The sequence below is a fragment of the Perna viridis genome, chromosome 10 (assembly GCF_037379345.1).
Source record: "Perna viridis isolate PV_CMFRI_1.1 ecotype Kerala chromosome 10, ASM3737934v1, whole genome shotgun sequence".
Classification (NCBI taxonomy): Eukaryota; Metazoa; Mollusca; class Bivalvia; order Mytilida; family Mytilidae; genus Perna; species Perna viridis.
The window spans coordinates 16,431,832-16,449,855 of NC_142454.1; the positions used below are offsets into that span (position 1 = coordinate 16,431,832).

Below are 18,024 nucleotides of genomic sequence, written 5' to 3' on the forward strand. Positions count from 1 at the left end.
TAAAAAATAAAACACAAACAAAAAAATACTGCTTTCTAACTTAAGTTAGGGCTTATATCTCAATAGGTATGAAAAGAAAACATCTTAATTTGATAGTAATTGATTAGATTCAAAATTGGAATACTTCTGTAGCTTCTTTTGCTATATCATAACTTCATTTTTACTTAATTGAAAAGATAATTAAACCTCTATGAAAAGACTCTCACACTAATTCTAAGTAGACTGTTTTGACACATGCCAAACTTTGGTCTTAAAGAATATAAAATTCTTACCATCATACTCCATTTTAGCTTCCTTAGAATCCACAGTGAAATGAAAAGATTGAAACTAATTAATAGTGCATTAATTATTCAAAATCTATCCAGTGAAAATTGGACTAGAAAAGTTGGATAATTAATTTGATGTTGTTACACTTTAGATTAATATCTTTGTTTGGGTATAGTTTTTCTCTATATTGGGTTCTTATTGAAAACAATCTCTTGTTTGCTTTGTTAAAAAATATAAAACAGCATAATACTATCTGACTGTTATTCAGTCAGTATTGGGTATTACATTCCCTTGTATTATTCTCTCCCTCAGACTGACATTAGATTCCCATATGATGCATTCCACAAAGGTTCAAACTTACTTAATAATGGAACGTCCAAATTTGTAGTAATTGGTCAACTTGCAGAAAAACAAAATTCCACAACAAAGTGTGAATGGGGAGTGATGAAGGCCCAGAACCTTTGTAGAAGTTATTTTAGTGGTCAGATATTGAGGGTCCCAGACCTATGGCCTACACTAATTTGAACCCCTCAGTCCCTGATTCCTTATTCAGAACAAAGATGGCTATTGCTGGTTTTAATTTACCTATTTTGTTTTTAAGACTACTTCGACATTTGATAAAACAAATAGTTCTAGTGCAAAAGAACTAGCTCTCTCTCTGTCAGTTGACAAACCTTAGTACATAGATGTTGATACTACATGTAATTCAACATTGCTTGTGTCCAAGTAGTAATGTTTTCATTTTGAATATTACAAGTAGTAATTTGCAATTTTAAATTATAAAAAAAAGTGGCAACTAGCTAATGTCATATTTTGTATGGGTGAATCTAACACAGCTGTTATTAACACTGAAAAGCTTTGAAGTAGACGGCACTTTGATCTCCTAGAAAACATAAAGGTTAAATGGGGTCAGATTTGTATAAGCTAATTACACCTGACTTTTCCAGCACAGTATGTGTTTACATTGCTCTCTAGACCAGCGATAGTATTGTTTTGTAGGCTTTGTAAACAGTCATTGTTTTGAACACTAAACTTTTATCTTACTGATCAAGCCAGGAATGTAGGAAGTATGTTTACAGAAGTGAATGGAAAGAAAACAAAAGGTAGTTTGGTGAAGAACAGCTCTATTGAATGAATTTGTTCTTTGTAACTGTTATACTAGCCCTGACTGACATCTTAAGTCCATGATAAAAGACTATCTTCTCTGAATCATTCTTTCTCATTCTGTCTTGCAGACATTATCGCAGTTGGTTCAGGGATGCCAATTAGCACTGGTCCAAGGACCATGATCCTTAAGGTCTGATGCAGGACCATTGAGATTTATTATCCTAGCTCCTGGATTTATCTTATTGAGGATCTTTCCCATTCTTCTGGTGAACCCTTCATTTATGAGACACAAATTCCAGGACCTTTTACTCTTGAAAATAAATTTTAACTCCTGTGGTTAAACTTTAGTACACATAAAATTTCCATGTAATTGGTCAATATTTTGAACTTAGAATTTTGAGTAACAGTATTGTATCTTCTTGCAATTGAATAATTATATAGAATTTTTTATGATCAGCTTTTCACCAAAAAGCCAAATGAAATTAATTTTGCCATCAAGTACAAAGGTCAATAATACAATTCCTACCACAATGCCGCAAAGAAAGAAAAATAGAAGAATTTTTGACCATTTCAACTTCAATGTATCATTTAATCCATTAAACTGGTGCCCTGTATACTTTGATGTAAGCATCCTTATTACCAGTCCATTACCAAGATAATCAAGTCTAATCAAGATTCAATCTTATATATTATAAACCAAGGTTTATGGTGACCCTCATTAACCTGTTCCCCTGTCCAAACTTAAAGTATGATGTAGTTTTAGATAAAAAATATCTTGTCTAATGGTAAAACATTGAAGATGGAAGATTAGATTTATGGAAGAGGATGTTCAGATTTATCATAGATAGATTGGTTTATGAGGGCTTTTAAAGATAATTCTTTGGTATATGATGTTGTCATAATCTGTGCTTTAATGGCAGCAGATGAGATGTAGAAGGTGGTAGTAGGTTGTTCCCACAGAATGGTGAACTCAATTTAGCCATAGATATATGTACTGTAAACATATTGATTTTTGTGGATCCTGTAAAGTGGACATATTGGGGAGCTATCAATTTCCACAGTTTCAAAATTGATAAGTGTTATATAGCATTAAAAGTCAATTTCTGGGGTACTCATTGTACAAAAATAATGAAAATAATTACTTTTATAGTAACCATACATCTGTGATGTGCAAATGTAGCTAAATTGCTGAAGATTTATGAATTAATGGATGGACAGAACTATTATTTTATTTGTGTGATATTAGGATTCATCCCTTTTAGGAATTATTGCTGTAAACTTAGGTTTCATTTAGAAAAAAGGTACAATATTGTATCTTCACAAGGCCACAGTACTGGACCATCATCTGTTTTATCCTATACCTTTCAAAACAAAGTCTAGGACTAATTAGATTTCAGTCTGTGTGTCTGTTCTATAATTGGTTACACTCTAGTCCCATATCCAGCTTTGTATTTTTTGTTTGTTTAAGAATACCACAACCTTGTACTTAATTTACACAGGACCAAGTCCTTAAAACAGTAATCTTTACAATTTTTAAGTACCAAGAGTCTTATTTCAGTCTGACAGGAAATGAATAACAAAATATCAAAATGTATGAAAAAGTTTTAAGACCTTTATTGCAAGACTGGTGTTTACATGCATGGCTATGAGCTATATAGAGTATAAAAAATTTAGGTCTTTTTGGTAACCAAAAAACATGGACCAATATGTGATTCTACCCTCTTTAAATTTGGGAATATAAGTACAGTATCTGAACTGAACCATGCAACAAAAGTTGCAATCGGTCATCAATCACTGATCAGTTTCCGGTCAGTCATCAATCCGACAAATCATTGCTCGGATCGGTTCAAGGACTGTATGTACATCTTGTTTGATTTAAGCAGAAGAAACTAAACAAGGAAAACTTCCCAGGACATTGTTTTTTTTTTCATATTTTAAGAGTATCTGCATGTCCATCCACTATATCTTGCTCATGACTATATCCTCTTACATAAAGTAATACCTTCCTTATAGTAAATTTTGGCATTCATTTTTATTATTTAGTGTAGCAATAATTGTATATCTATACTACCTGTGGAAAGACATCTGTTTGGTGCAGTGTTATAACAAATGCATAGTATTATACCCTGTCTATCTTCTAAAACACCTTCTGAATAAATGAGAATACAAATACTACGAATATGTCCTTTTCACAGTAATCTTCAATGTAAATTCCTACGATCATTATCCATACTGTCAAATCAGGTTATGATTCTATAGCCTTTGATACCTCTGTAACAGCTACTTTTATTGGATTATACCCATATCAGTTGTATAAATCTTAAGTAATAATCTCTAATTAAATTGTATATTTTGTAACTTAAGAAGCTTTAACTCTATTTAAGGACAGTTTATTACCAGAATTTCTGTAACTGTTAGAAGGATTTAAACCCTCTTTGATCTTCATTTGATGTGCTTGTCAATTTGAGGTAGGAAATTTCCTCCTTTGATGTACTTGTCAGACTGAGGCAAAAAATTTCCTCAAATTTTGTTTAATTTGTGAAAGAAGTTTTTATAATTTCTATGTTTCAAGTGTAAATTAGTTCTGTAATATATTTCTATTTATGGAACATTGTTGAAGATAAGACTTGGGAATGAAAGATAGTTGGCTGTATTTATTGGATTATCATAGCCAGTAGTATGTTTCTTGTTTACATTGTTTGACAGTTATCTTTTAGGATTTTTAGGGTTCCTCACTATATACTGGATGCATTCAACTCGAAACAATGCAGACTGGGGCTTCTTAGTCCCAAAACAAAGTTTAAAAATTATGTTGTATAATCACAGATAGTTTGTCATGAAGTTAAGGACCAAATATTTACAAATTAACATTTTGATATCATTACTTATTATATAATTTTATCATGAAATCAACTGCTTAGTCCAACTTATGTGTGTAAAACATGGTGAAAAAAAAAGGAAAAATTGTAGTTTCTACCATTTCATGTGATAGATTGTGTTTTTCACAATAAAAAAGATGAGATAATTAAGAATTTGTAAATTTTGGAAGATTTTCTTTGTGGTATCAGTCTATAAGCTTGAATTTGGATTGCCATCCCCAAATTGTGAATTTTATAGTGTCAGAAACTGAAAACAGATGTACAGGCTCACTTAGTGCTAACATGAAGGCATATATTTGATGAGATAAGATCAGATAAGGTACCCATGAAGATACCATCTAACAATTTCTATGAGCATGCTGACATTGTCAAGTGGATTTCCCTTAAAATTTACATTGTATATCAACAAGTGACACATCACTTCAAAGGTAATAAGTGGACAGGAGCTTCTCTTGCTCTTAAGCTCACAGCAACTGCTTTTTGACTCAAAAGCATTATAAAGATATAATCTATTATTTCCAGACAAAATTCCATGGATTCATAACAAGTTGACTAATTCTAAGCACTTGGAATTAGCAGAGATTTTTCATTATTTCTGTGTAGGAGCATAATTTGAATGTAATTTCAGGATGTTTATTTCTCAGCAATGAGAACCATGTGCTGAGGAGATTTTGAACCAACCACTTGTGAGAAAGTGTTGAAAGATTGATGAAAAAACAGTTGTTTCTCACTTGTTCTTTGTGCTTGTTTAGATATAATGGTTTTTCAGTATGCTGGGTTGTGTAGGTTATTCATGTGGGATTTCTGAACTTTTTAGATTTATGACCATGCGGATATGACAGGGATTGTAATTTATTACACAAGTTTTCCTCATTTTCTGCAAGTCTGTATTTTTGATAAGTGTAGAACTTTTGATCTGTAAATTAGAAAATTTTTCTAAATTTTCTGTAGTGTACTTTCTGACATAAACACAAATTAAGCATAATCAATTAGCATTGTTAGAAAGAAGTTGGCTTTGATATTGTGGATGTAATATTATTCTTTAAAAGGGTAAGATAATGGTACTGTTGTATGATAATTTACAGAACTCTGCTCTAATTACCCCAAACATCATTTTTGATTTAACTTGTGGCCAAATAATATAGGCATAGACAAAGGGTTTTAAATTTTTGTGGCTTGGTCAATTTTCATCAATTTCATGCTTTTCTTGTTGGTTTGAATGGTATTATGAATGGCATTCCTGAAATGCAATTGAATGTTTAATCTTAAGTATTTAGATATGTCTGTGTTTAAAGGTACATGCAGTAGGAGTTGTTTTGACTAATGCAATCAGCTCATAGTATAAGGTATTTGTATTTTGAGTTTTGGAAACAATTAACTATTTGATATTAAAGAGGAATTGGGATTATCCACATAAAGTCTTTTGTATTGTAATTTTGAACAATGATGGTGGTTTATTTCCATCTTACATTTTTCTTTTATTTAAAGGTGTCTTTGTAATGAACTTTAGAGCTTTATTCTAGTACTGTATTTTATAAACTTATAAACCATTGGAATGTTTGTATTCTGCAGTTTACATCAATGTCATATAAACATCAAAGTAACTTGGATTGATTTCATTCTGTTTCAAATGGAAGCTTGATAGGCTTTGGTGAAATTGAATATTGAATACAAACATAACACTGATTACATGAGTTATGTACCTTACCCTAGGTCTAACTCCTTAAACACTTGTCTAACAAGCAGAAACATATGTATAGATGTTTTATTGCAATGCTCAATACATTTTGCGCAATAATTACTTCCTTGACTCGATGATATCCTTGTGCTGATGTTCTTCCCAATTTAGTCAAAGAGTGATATGAAGTATAGACAGATGGAGTCATACAATGATTGTTTAATTCTACAGGGTTTCAGAATTCAGTCATCATGACACAATTATATAAACCCTAACCTTTTTCGAAGATATATTACTTGGCTGAAAATCAAAAACAGCTGACTAAATCAGCTTAACTTAAAACCTTATGTAACAATTCATTTGTTTTACAAGCCTCAATGAACTTATGACAGTTGTTGAAAACATTTCATATTTGTGAATAAGGATGAGTAAAAATTGGTGACCGCAAGGCTCCCATTGTTGTGCTAAGAACAATAAGACTCCAAACACATCAGATAATAATGTATTGAATTCCTATATCTATTCTGTCCATAACAGTTTATGCTATGATAGGAACCCATTGTACAAGAAAAACAATTGATTTATACGATATATATCGTATTTCATATCTCACGATTGTTCATTTATTGACACAGCAATTGATACCATATTAGTTAAGGTATGATATATATTTCTGTCATAAATCAAATTAATTGGCACCTTCAGTGAATGGGAGATGGCCAGCGCCTAAATATTGATGTCTGATTGTCACATTGTCGATTTCGAAATGTAGCGTAATGGTAATCAATGTGTAAAACTGCTAATATTGATAGATCCATGAAATGGTTATAATTTATTTGTTTTGTCTGTAATATCATTTTGTTTTTAAGTCAATAGGGATCAAGTTTTGTTTTTAACGACTATTTTTTTAAATACTGAGGTAGTCATCTGGCTTTATTTATGAAATGGACATTTTTTTAAAACTGTGAGTGTAATGTTATTCCTGGATATCTAATTCATTAGTTAAGGGAAAAAAAACACCATTTAGTAGATTCTTGTTGATTTAAGAACTCTATATCTACAACTGAATGGGAAATTGACATTTTGTTGGGAACCAAATTTTGTGGTTTGCCAATCCAATGAAAACCATGAAAATTGGTACCCAATGGACAATTATACTTCATCAATAGTATTTTATTCAGTTTATTTATTATTATTATTATTATTTTTTTTGAAAAACATGTAAAGGCAAAGTTATTAATTTTTATCAATTCTTCAATTCAGATTTTTGCTATTGTACGCATTGTTTATAAATTAAAGAGTAGGATGATCCCCATTTTATATATTATAGTTTAAGTGTGTAATTATTGTTGACTTTTCACTATGGCTGTATTTTATTTTTATATGGCTACAAATTGATGAATTCCTTAATTATACTTCTTCAACATGGACAATAGCCGGGGATGTAAATTAGAAATGAACTTTTTTAGCCATGTCAACTTCTTTACACTGGCTAATTCATTATGTTTTGTATTTTCAGACACTTTGCCCTCTGAACTGAATAGATTGGTTTGAGGACAAAGCAAATTAACGGATGCCCACTGCGTGTGTCCATTGACATTAATCATGTGAGAGAAAGCCTTCTGCGGATACTGTGATCTGGTGTGTGTGTGTGTGATACCAGTTTAGTCTAATTACTGTTTCGGAAACTTATAACTGTGTCATGTGTGTCATTATTTAGTAATAAGGGACAGGTTGTCGGAGGAAATTAGAGAGTGAAAGTTACTAGGAGATATTAGTGACACTGTTCCGTGGATTTAAATGACTTTTTGTTGGGATGATAATTGATGGTGAGTATCTGTATCTCTTCCTCTTCAAGTATTTAGTCAGCTTTGATTGATAAAACACTATTCTTAAAAAAAATGACAGAATTAAGCTTCTGAAATTCACATGATTCAGGTTGCTCTCAACTTCAGATAAAAGAAAAAAAAATTGTTAACATGCCAAACATTTCAAATATATACTTTGATAAATAATGTTTTTACAGTTGGCATTTATTGTACAACATTTATAGTGGATGTTGTTATATAATGTTTTTTTGATAATTTTGATGAATGAGGTTAAGATTCACATGAAGAAATGGTTGGATTGACATACACACTTTAAAATAGAAATGATACACATTTTCATCAATTAGTGTTTTAGTATTGTGCAACTGAGAATATTACAGTAAATGTACCAATTTTGGTATTTTGTGAAGAGTGGCCTCTGGCCGGATTTGCTATTATTCTGCTACTCATTTATAAAACATATTCAAGTTTGCCAGTCCAAGATGCTGCACATATTTTCCCATTTTGTGTATTTTGAATAAGCAATTCTGCAGAAACTAAAAAAAAAATTCTAAAACCAAAAAGAAAAGAACATAAAGGGACAATATATGAAAAACCATTGTACAACACAATAGCACCAGATAAATATGTCTAGTAACAGCATAATCCCCACTAAAATAAAGGGGAAACTTAGATGCTTCTGGTGGTTGAGAAGCTTGTTTTTATCAGAGGCTGCTGTCATGGCTGTTATAAGGCTCTAGTTTAGTTTGTGCTGAATATCATGCACCTATTTCTGGATATCTTAGGATGTAAATATTAAAATGAGATTAATCTTGGTCTGTTTTGTTATGCTGTGAACATTACCACTACTGGTGTGAATCTCAGTTTGACATCCTAATAGATGAACATAATCTTGAAATCTTCCTGGGAAAAATATTTATCAAATTCATTCATAAAGAGGATTGTTGATGCTTTGATACTTACCATGTTTATTATGTCATATTTTTATGTTTATCTGCATTGAAGCTGAAAGAAGCTTAATTTGTGACACTAATGGGTCAAAGGTCAAGGCCATCATAACAGGAAGAATCATGAAGGCCCTGAAAAATTAATCTGTAGGTGTAGGTCAATTTTGATTTTCTGTTTAATTTAAAAGATTTTGCAATGTGTACAATGCAAAACGTAATTTCAGTAAAATAATTTAAAAGTATTAAAATCTTGGATTAATTTTGAGACTGTATTATTTTAGTCCACTTTTAAGGGCAGTTGAAAATTAGCAAATTATGTTCAAACATACTTTGATACCATTTTAATTGAAAACTACATGTATCAGAAACTTTTTAAAAAATGTAAAACTTAAGACAGCAGTTGTTTATTTAAAAATGGTCAATATACATCTTTTAAATACATGTACCTGCACAAAAAAGTAATAAAAAAAATGTAGTCATCTTTCCTGCTACCAGCAAGAAAAATATGGGGTAGGTAGGTAGGAAAATTATTTTATTTTTCAAAAGCATTTTACATTGAGTTAATGTAGAAGCAGTCTAGACTTTCATAGTTCTTGAGCCACATTGGTCATAAAATGTTTAGGGTAGACACAAAAAACTTGGGTAGGTAGGGTAGCAGGAAACATACTTATTATTTTGTTTGCCTGATATACTTGTGTATTCGCCCCCATTCCCCCCTCCCCCCCCCAAAAAAAAAACAAAAAAATGAATTGAGCTGTATTCTAGTATAAGTAGGTCATGAGAGGCTTTGATTGATTGTCAACCCAGATTAACTTTGCCATCATGACCATCCTAAAGCCAAAGTCTATTTGTCCTTTGAACTTAGTAATATAAACACTATCGTGACACCTTTCCCTTTGCTAACTATCTCCTTTGGTTAAATTTTATACCATTCACTTCCACTTAACACGGTTTTTACACAGTGTGGTTATGATTCTGTATGATAGTTTGATCCCTTTATCTTTAAGGAATATGATACAATAAGCATTTGTTATGAAAAGGGGTGGATCATTTTTTTTTCAAATATTTATTCCTATATAAGCCTCTTGTTATTGTTTTTCTAAGCTTTGGACCAGCCTAAAACAAAATAAAATATCTTCATGACAAGCATTATGGTAAAGTATTAAATTCATTGACTGTAAGACCTGTAGGTTATTTATCTTAGGACTTTATCTGTTTCTTAAAAGACCTCCAGAACAACTGAATTCTAGATATTTCTACATGTTGAAGGTCTATGTATTTCAAGGTTAAGTCCAAAGAAGTTAGTAAGTAAATTCTAGACTATTGTATGAAATATTTTTACATGTTGAACATCTATGAATGTTAAAAGTCCGAGGTTGAGAAGTAAAGAAATATAGTACATCTAGAAGGTAGGCTGTGAAAAATATAAACAACACCTAAAAAAGATTAAGTTTTTGTAACTAGATGCATAAGAACATTTACATTTACAAAGAGACATACATACAAGTACTTTGACTGGGCCTATGCTTTTGTTTGATCTTGTGGAAGCTATAACGATTGAAAAAGGGGTATACTAGATTTAAATAAAATGAAAAGCTGTCTCTTTAGTTTAGAACTTTTGATGATTTATCTGGTATAGAAACTTGATTTGGAAGTTGAATATGTTCAATCTTTTCTGGATAACACAATCATATACATATAGGTCAAGAAATGTTAATTCTCTATTGGAAATAGTACTTGAAATTTGATTTTTTTTTCATGATGATACTGATATAATTACAGTTTTCAGCTCTTGCAAAATGTCTGCTCTGTAACCTGAAAAGAATTTGAAACCCTGCCGACACATTGTGTATCAAGAACAATAAGTAAATATCCTGTGAAACATTATGGTAGCTACCAACAGCCATGCCAATTGTAATGAAAATCTGATCAATAGAACACCTGGTCTAATTTACAATAATGTCAAATGGTCATTCCAAACCAGCTTCCATTGACCAAGGTGATAATAGAGGAAATCAAACAAAATTAAACACTGTACAAATATGAGTGTTAAATGACCGGCTAATGGGTCTTTGGTTTATGAAAATTGACCATGAAAGTAAACTTTAAAGTAGTTTTTCTGACTGAAGTGGTCAGAATTTACATTTCCCAAGATTTCAAGTGTTTCCGATAAGTTTTTGGCTTAGGGAGGTACAATCTTCACTATACAAACAAACCCTGTTATAATATTCCCTGCAAAAACTTTCTTGCCAAAACAATTTTAACTGGATTAATTTATTTTATTTTCCGTCCATTGGAAGTTTTATCGTTGTTGGTCATTATGTCAGAAGAACCTGATTATACATGTACTTAGTAGCTTCTTGGTTTGTAGTATAATGTTTTAATACTTGTGCATCATGGGTGCATCATCATATTTATATGATATTACTAGTATTCAGATAATATATAGCTTTTAAATGGGCAAATAGTAAGTTGAAACTTCCGCAAAATAGTTAGCCTGAAGCTGGTGTTGTTGAATTTACTCCTTTGTATAGTTTCAGGGGTTTCATTATTTTTTTTGCAATGCAGGTAACTTTGGTTTTGTAGGGGGTATTTTTCATCATTTTGTTTAATAAAAATGTATGAAATTTTAAAATTCTGGAGGTAGCTTTCAGTAGTTCTGAAGGGTAAAAGTACCCCTACCCCCTCTTAATGAAAGGCCTTTAGTTTATATTTAACATAGGACATTGATGTTTTGTATTAAAATTTTTCCGAAAATTGCAAATCCAATCAGAATAATGCTTGACCAATGTAAGTTTCTGAATTTGCAGTAATATAAAAAAGAATCATTGTAAAATCAAAATTATTGATAACTTGCTTCATTGCAAATGTTTTTTCATGGGAGTATCCCAATTCAGTATTTTGATTTTTGTCTAGGCATGGGAAAATTGCCAGACAATTACATCAGCTTAACAAAGTCTTGATTTCTAAACCAGAAATCATTGACAGAGTTCATTAACGCTATGTCAGTTTTGAAAGTTAATTGCAGAGTGCTATTTTCGGATCCATTACCACTTATTCTTTGAATCTTGTTAATTCTAGCAATGCATGAAAGGGGAGGACTTGTTTATCCTCTTGTGTGTGCATGACCTATGTTTAATTAGCATATAATTGTTAGGTCACAATTGTTCACAGCTGCAATGGAAGCATAGTGTGTAAATTGACTGTTTTGCACTTGTAACAATGAAAATGCATTGTCAAACAAAACATTTTACTGATTGTCTCAGACCCTGAACCTAGACCTTTTTCTCGCACTATAAAAATTAAAAGGGTTTCAGGTCAGTCACAACCTGGAAAAAAAAATTCTCTGATGTTTAGCATTTTTAGACAACCTACAGATAGCAGTTTCTTGATACTAATTCAGATACTTTGTATAAAAGTTCCATATCTCAATTTCAAATTTGCAATATATTTTTGTTTGTGGTTGTTCATTTCAGCCTCAAATGGTACTGAGCCAAGCTACTTAGTATTTCTTCCCAAGCTAAGTAAAGATGTCTGAGGTTATAATATGGAATGTCATTTCAGACTGATAGGAAACCACTTCCTGCCTTTTGTCTTTGTTTGTTTTTATTTGTTATGTCTCTTTATCTAAACTTTATCACACTTTTTTCTGAAACTACTTATGACATCCTCATTACAGGCTGTACATGGCGCCTGGTTTTTACTAGAATACCTATGTATTGGCAGTTTGACCTGTATTTTCTTTTGGTACTGGAAAATGCTTTTTCTAAATGCTGAGTATGATAGTTGCCAAAAAACAATCAGAAATTGCATTTAGCTGTTTTCATGTAAATAAGCAAAAATTGAAAAACATGTTTCCTCGTTATATTATTTATAGATGTCAGGTTCATCCCAGGTTAAAACTTTGATACTTTGAAGTTCATTTTATATATCTTGGATGAATTAGTAAGATGATCATCAGTGTTTTGATCTTACACGTTATAATATAATATTCTTATGAAGATTCTGTGATAAGTTGTACTACAAAGTACAACTGAACTGTCCTTAGAAATTGAAAGTTATGGCAAAGTCTTCCAGATTCACTATTATTATTACTTCTGAATTTTGACATTTCTATCAAGGACCCTTATGTTTTATACCTATCTTCTGTTACAATCACAATAATCAATTTGGAATCTTGGTCTCATGGGTCAATGATCTTCCAGTTTCATCAACAATGGGTGTAACAGAAAATTATATCAAAAAAATCTTCATGCTGTATTGCAAACTATGGAGTTTAATGAGTCATTCTTGGTATAATTGGCCATCAAATTTATGGTAATATTTAATTTCAAAATTGTGGTCTTCTAAAATGATCCCTGCAGATTTGCACTTCAGGCTTTTAACTTTGACAATGCTGGCTTATCCAATGTCAAGATCTAGAGAGACATCCTCATTTACAAGGCAGGCACTTGCATGATTCATATTGAAGGAGAAGGAGTAATAATAACGGTGCAAACAAAGGGAAATGTTTGGACAATACAACACAGGAAACTCTAAAAGGAAGAGTAACTCACCAAGAACAGACCATACAACGGGAAAGACTAAAAAAGTACACACAGAAAACAAACAGTGTGAACCACACTAAAACTGAGGTGAAACTCAGGGGCTTGGATGGATGAACAGTTCCTGTTTTGTGGGAGACACTCAATTTGCTTTTTGTAGCTCAGTCCAGTGAGGAAAATGGACATCAATGATGGTTCAGGTCTTATTGCAGTACAGAAATTGTTAATATATTAGCAGCTTTTGAAACACCAATGCAACTGATTGCAGCTGTAAACCAGCAATACCAAATCTCTTGTATGTGCGAGGTGAAAGGGAAGTCTTTGATTGATATGTTCTGCACCTGGAGGCATAGGTGGATATATAGTGGAGATGGCAATGTGTATCTGCACAAATAGATAAAGCTAGAAAAAGTGGTAAAATTTATAGGTATTTTTTAAAACTTCAGGTGTACATGCGAAGTGGTTTTTCTATTTTTTTTTATTGTACATAACACTCAAGATATTTCTATGATGTATTAAAATTACAAATAATGTAGGAGTCGTCATTAGATTATTATGTAAGAAAAATACATCAAAGTACCAAAATAACTGCTCATTCTTAAAATTTGCAGGAATTCAAGATGATGACTATCTCTAGAATTACAAATATTAAGTGCAGAATATTATTTTTAGAACTCTTTGATATGAAGATAGGATTCTTCAATTATTGCAACCTTTGCCAATTGTTTGAAGATTTATGATAGCAGATTTTGCTTTCAGTTAAGTTGGAAATGGTGCATGATGGTCATAACTCTACTTCCTGTTTGGCTTTGGTTCAGTATTTCTGTATTGGAGAATTACTAAACAATACTATTAATGACAACGCCTGTTGATTGTCGTAAGAATTTCTCAGAGATTCTTGGTAATAGCAGAGAGTTTCAGTTGTTATGTTTGCATAAGTGATTCTGAATTAGATTTAAGTTTTTTGCCTGTATCTGTTTGGATGAAAGGGTCTTTGGCAGTTCAAGTTACTTGAGTTTGTATAAATTGTGGGCAGTTGACACTTACTGTAACCATGAAAAGTTCAGATCTTCCATATTGAAAGTGATTTTTAAGTGCTGACCTGTTTATGATTTGAAAGTGATTTGAAATAAATTACCTGCATAAGAATGGAACTACTTATGTCATATCATTACAAAAGTTCAATGGTATTTCCCTTAGTATTTAGGGTTTGAAATTAGCAGGGATTCACTCACCAATGGTCCCTAAAATTTGGTGTGGGCTACTACATTTTCTATTGTCATTATAAAGAATTATACATATTGGCTACCATAATTTTATGTTAAAACCCTTGTATTGACAAATGTTTGTGTAACTGCAGGTATGATAAGGATGTACAATGGAGAAAAAAAACTTCATAAAGAGCTTGGCACATAGCAGTCCTAGTTTGTGTGGTCCTCTTTCTTTTGTTTCATGAATGTGTATCATTTCTTCAAATGGTATTTTGTAATTGTTGTTATAAATCAAAATTACACAATTGAACAATGTAAACAAAGGAAATCTGGAGGAACATCCATCAACATTAACCTTATAGGGCTAAAGGTGAACATAGAAGATTGATGCCGTCTTAGAGAATGTCTCCTAAGTTGTGAACATTGTTTTCAGAAATTTCTATGTATTGCTGGAATGTATCACATAAAATGAGGTCTGTTGTGTAGAATTATTTTACTGTCTCTGATAATAAAGTCCTTGCTTTGCCCTTTAAATGTTTTGCATGGAAAAGGGATGGAGGGATTTGGTAATGGTATCTGTCCATTTATAAGGTTTTGTTTGAGTTTTAAAATCTATGATTGTGGAAGCTGTTGTAAATGATTTATATTGGTACATGTATTCCTAATATTCTGCTGTAAAAATGTACTATTCATGACTAATAGGACTAAGAGGTTGATCGTGGTGACAGTAAAGTTTGTTTTCTTCCTGAAAATTGCTTGGTTTGCATATTGGTTATAGACATTTATAAAACTTTACCCTATAAAACCTGCATATATATTCTGAAAATGAGACGAACAAATTATACCAATGTACCTATTGCTCCTGACTAATGCAATTACAGAACAGATCTTAGGTGAAAGAAAGGAATAAATTCCAAATGAAGGATTTATGCAATTTTCATGTTAAAAATACTATTTGATGTAAAAAGGTGTATAACTTAGGATGCTACAAGATAAGATTTTACAGAGCTGGAATCACAAATGCTTGCGTGGATAAAGGCATATACAGTTTCTTGTCAAAAGTGATTTTGACAAATCTGGATACATTAGTCATTACTATTGAAAATGATACTTTTACTTAAATCCAACATTAAAAAAAGAAAAATGAACATGATCATTCTAATTTGTATTTTTTTTGAAAAGATGAAAAATAGTTGTGTCCTTTTTTCCCTTGACATGAAATTTATCAATGACAGCTTGTAACGGAAATAGCCCTGTCAACTAACGACATTCTATGTCCCAGGACCAACCTTGTACATAGGCTTTGTGTTATAGGTTAAAAGAGGACTTTGTAGTAATATGATTTTAGGGTTTGGTTATATAATCTTCAGTTTTACTGTAATTTTGAGAAGGTACTGATATCAGTGGTTTGTATGACTAAGAAAGAATAGGATATCTAATTTGGCTATTTAAAATTTTTTCCCCCTGTAATATCTCAAAATCTAAAATCTATGCTACCTCTTTAAGAACAGGTGCTCAAGTCAGATGGTAGCTCATTATTTCAAATTAATTGAGAGTAAGCTAGAGGGCAGACATTTGAAGAGCATTTGAATTTGATAGTTATTGTGCATCCTGAACATAATTTTTTCTATCCAACTCTCTCTTTATTTCTTTGGGTCAGGTTTATGTTGAAGATTTTCATATATGGAGATGGGATTCCTATCATCATGAAAGTAGATATTCTCTTTGTCGTATGAATTTCTATAAAATATGAGCTTTTCTATATTACTAATTGGAAAGTGCTAATTAATACATTTTTCCAGATCAAAACCTGCCTTTTCATAGAAGCATGCTCACCTTGTTGGATAGGAGGGGTTGTGGGATGGATCCTTTGACTAAGTCATACCTTAATTGATGAAAAAAATTAGTAGTCATTGCTGCTCCACCATACATGCAACGTATTAGCTATAGGGGCACACTGGTTGACTTGGAGTAGAATTGTGTCTTATTGAGTTGACATATAAAGATAACAGTTATTCCCTGTGCAGGTCCGGGTGTTAAAAGAATAGGCCTGCAGCAGTGCTAAGCTTGTTGTATAAGGCGACTAAATAGTGCTCAGAAAGCTAGCCAGGGGCTAGGCACTCTGCCCACAGAGCAACTGGGATGTGTGCCCCAGGTGGTGGAATTGGGTACCCCTGGCGTGTTACATGCTGCGGTTGTCAGGCTATAATACAGAAAACCTGACCGCAACCATAGTGATGCACCGTGTTGGGAAAGATGCCACGTTCCTCGCACGTTAAAGAACCCTGCTGTGGTATTCGATAGGAGTAGGAACCTTTGTGCTCCGCCACAGGAGGCTAAATTGCCCGACGTTACCCATCCCCCCTTTTTCCAGTGGCAATCAAAATTTGTCAACCCTATTATCCTTGTGACCCATCCTTTTCTTTTTCATTTCATGTTCATTTTATCATCCATTTCATGTTCATTGTCTGAATATAGCTGAAATATTGCTGCTCGGACGTTAAACCCTAACAAACAAACAAACAAGATAACAGTTATAGTGAATATGTCAAAGAGACAACAGCCTCATCAGGATGAAAATGCAGTTTTCACGGTTAAGGAGTAGTTCAAGGCCCAATGATTGTCAAAATGGAGGTGGGCCTGTAAAATTAACTATTACAGGCCAAAAGTCACTGTATAAAAATTTCTGAAAAAATGTATTTGTGAAGACTGGAAATGTCAGCCCAAGTCTACCTATTGGTCTTCATTGAATGACAAGGAAACCCTCACACCACAAAAAGGCTGCAGCTGGCCCCAAAACATCATTACACACAGGTACAGGAAAAGAGTTGTCCCTGTACATGTATACTCAAGTAACATAAAAACAAACTAAACGTGAAAAGGAACAAGACTTACAGAGTCCCTGGAATCATATGCCTGCTTGTGGGCTATCCGCCTCAGTGAGCTAGCTTGCAATTAAATCTTCTGGCTTAGCATGTCTTACTAACACAAAGCTAGATATTTCTAAGTGATCAAACATTTTTTCATGAAATATCTGCCATAGAACATCAAACTACAATCAATCATTCAATCAAGTCTTCTTGTAAACTAAAATCTAATCTTAACAAGTCTTTCTGTGTTAATATTTTACAATCTTTATTGTTAATTATTCACTATCCACATGCTGTGATTGATTGTGAATGGATATTTGATAGTAATTATATTAATTTAAAAGAATACATATACTTATGTATTACAGAGATACAAATCTTAATGCTATATCTTTCTACTGAAATAAAATATTTTTGCATTATCATTGGTAGCTGTTTATTTTGTGGGAAATGACCACTAAATCAAGATATATAGTGATAAGATAAGTTTATTACTACTTTATGGTCATTTAGGATATAAAACAATGATTAACTAGATAATATAGACGTATTAGTGGTTGTTTCAGTCATTAAGCTGTGCTTTTATTGAGATAACTACTGGACACTGTGGGATTCTGGTATTTTCATAGGTGTTTCACTGGCAATTGAAACAATTTTCATTCATTGAACTATAATGGTGATAGTATTTTGCC

At 32.2% G+C, this 18,024-nt stretch overlaps 1 protein-coding gene across 3 annotated transcripts in view; it reads left to right on the forward strand.

Moving 5' to 3' along the window:
• Nucleotides 1–18,024, forward strand: part of LOC148604740 (rho GTPase-activating protein 7-like) — a 121,646-nt gene that overhangs the window by 13,656 nt on the left and 89,966 nt on the right. For 2 of the 3 annotated variants that reach the window (XM_088551052.1, XM_088551051.1), the window contains exon 2: nucleotides 7,451–7,760. The gene's annotated coding sequence lies outside the window, so the exon portion shown is untranslated. Of the gene's footprint in view, nucleotides 1–4,985; nucleotides 5,304–7,450; nucleotides 7,761–18,024 lie in introns of those variants that run through there. The other variant, XM_088551053.1, reaches the window with a different exon arrangement.